The following is a 2,738-nucleotide window of genomic DNA, read 5'->3' as shown; positions in this document are numbered from 1 at the left end:
ACACACACACACACACACACACACACACACACACACACACACACACACACACACACACACACACACATACGTAGTCTCATACACAAACATAGCTCATACACACACAGTCTCTCTCTCTCTCTCTCACACACACACACACACACACACACACACACACACACACACACACACACACACACACACACACACACACACACACACACACACACACACAGAGTCTCACATACACACAGGTTGATCTCTGACACTGTGTTTGTGATTACGGGGCTGATGTGGTGATTAGGGACAGATAATCAGATAACGGGGACACAGATCTGGGGAGGGATAATGTGGCAAGGGCCGTATGCTTGCTCTCTCTCTCTCTCTCTCTCTCTCTCTCTCTCTCTCTCACACACACACACACACACACACACACACACACACACACACACACACACACACACACACACACTGTAACACACAGAAAGGGAGAGAGAGTGAGGCCAACAGATTGTAGATCATATCAGCTAACATCTTAACCTGCCCGTGAGACAATCTCCTTTCAATTAACCAGCCTAAACAAGGAAATCACTCTCATCCCTGGTGTTGCCTGGGTAACCCAATGTGTCTCCCCTACCCATCTGTTCTACCCAATACCCAGCTTTGTCTTTCTGGACAGACCTTTAAAGCTACATTCAGAGATGTCAGGAGTTGTTCAATGGTTCACGTGTGAATGTGTGTGTGTGTGTGTGTGTGTGTGTGTGTGTGTGTGTGTGTGTGTGTGTGTGTGTGTGTGTGTGTGTGTGTGTGTGTGTGTGTGTGTGTGTGTGTGTGTGTGAGAGACAGAATACGATGAATATAAACAAGCAGGCAGTGCTTTCCTGAATTACATAGCAACACTGAGCTACCCAGGCAGCGTGAACGTTGTAATCATTATGAAAATAAAAGATGAAACAGAGATACTACGATCATGTGACGCCCACTGCACTTGCTAGTCTTTAATTCACTCCACTTGTTTATGCTAAGCAGAGAACCACGAGAGACCATCTGCTTTGGAGAGTGTGTGAGCATAGAAAGTGAAGTTTGAGAACTCTTCCATAGTCAAGAGGCTGAAGCATGATATGCATGCAGCACATACATTATGTCTAGTGCTCTAGTCCCTCGGCTCCTACACAGGACATGAAGAACATGTTAAAGCTCTAAGAAGGGCTATTAGCCAAGGATGCTGATGGCACACTTGTCTGTTGATTTCCCTTACACAGTGTGTGCGTGTGTGTCTGTCTGTGCCTGTGCCAAAGAGGACCAGACCGACCAGAGAACAGAACAGAGAAAATGATCCTATTGTACGTACATGTAGCCACAGAGTTCTGATCTGGAGGTGCCTCATCACCATGGTTTGATCTGGCGGAGTCATTACTGTCGCTAAACAGTTCCAGCAGCTATCTATAAAATCCCTCAGACAATCCAAAATCGCCCGATATTTATCCTACTGCTGCTCGGGTTTGGCGCTAAAAACAAATGAAAAGCCTATGTCAGGACGTGACCCGAATAACACACGGAGAGGGCTAGCCTACACCCAGGCGCTGAGGACGATACTCGCAGGTAGAAGAGCATCTCTTCCTGGTATGTCACAGATAGTGTTACCTGACGTAGGCTATAGATCACCACACAATTATCTCGTGGAATAATAAACCACCACAACAAAACAAATAAAATGAGCCTCCCACATGTTGGCTATATTTTAATTGTGTAACGAAAACCTATTCAAAGGGAAGTTTAGAGAATTTGGTGATGATGTGCTGCCCTAGCTGCACTGCCTGCAGCCCAGAAGAACCAACAAAGACCATCATCAGTGCGTTGAAGGCTATTGCCAGACCCACTGACACAGACAGACCACTACTCCGTGCTATTCGGAATCAAATAACCGGAACGGGCTACACATGACCAACGTGCATTCCATCCCCTGTATTCAACTGACATCACAGAGCGCACGCTCTCACCGTTACAATGTGCATGTGCCATTCCATGGGAGAGCCGCGCGAGAGCCAGTGTGAGTTCCGGCGCGGAGCAGTCACTCCAAACCATCAAAACACAGCAATGATCATTCCCATAATTTACCTTCCATCGCAGAAACCGTGGTGGTGGTGATGATGACACATAAAACTGCAAACAAATCCACAGTCATGGCAGAAATGTTTAGTCCACACAGTCTATATGCCTATCCACTGAGAACCACGCAGGACACGCACACAAAAAAATCGCTTCGGTTGTCACAGAGCGGTGTATTCATTCCAGTCAGTAAGCCCGTGTTATGAGAGTCACATTTCCAGCCGTACTAAAACTGTGTGACAACCAGTGTAGGACCCTGCCGAATGTATGGGATGGAGGCGAGTGAGAAGTGGGCAAGACAGCTTCTTTACACCCCGCTAAAGCGGCAGGGCCAATCACAGATTTAAAAGTGAAAATCGCTAACCAATCGCCAATGGTTTGCTCCTCCCTGCTGCATTGTGAAAACACAAAACTTTTCCCCGACCTATTTGAAACGGCAGTCGACAGCGTCAGCGAAGGAGAATAGCACCACCAATTGGTCTGTTTGGGTATTACATTATTAGATGGTCCACACAAATTAATAGAGGACCTCCATTTCTCATCTCTCTCTCTCTCGTCTCTAACCCAATTGCGTTACCCCCTTTTTCCCATGAAAGTGTACACATAAATGGTTAGATTACTTTATAGATATTACTGCACTGTCGGAACTA

General features: G+C 46.5%; 1 pseudogene; it reads right to left on the bottom strand.

The window, feature by feature from the left end:
* The window catches only part of LOC118395199 (ephrin type-B receptor 1-like), a 387,061-nt pseudogene extending 384,635 nt beyond the window's left edge, over positions 1 to 2,426 (bottom strand).
* Positions 2,427 to 2,738: the final 312 nt, after the last annotated feature.

This window comes from Oncorhynchus keta, chromosome 15, assembly GCF_023373465.1.
Source record: "Oncorhynchus keta strain PuntledgeMale-10-30-2019 chromosome 15, Oket_V2, whole genome shotgun sequence".
Lineage (NCBI taxonomy): Eukaryota > Metazoa > Chordata > Actinopteri > Salmoniformes > Salmonidae > Oncorhynchus > Oncorhynchus keta.
This window is presented reverse-complemented; position numbering and strand designations above follow the sequence as displayed.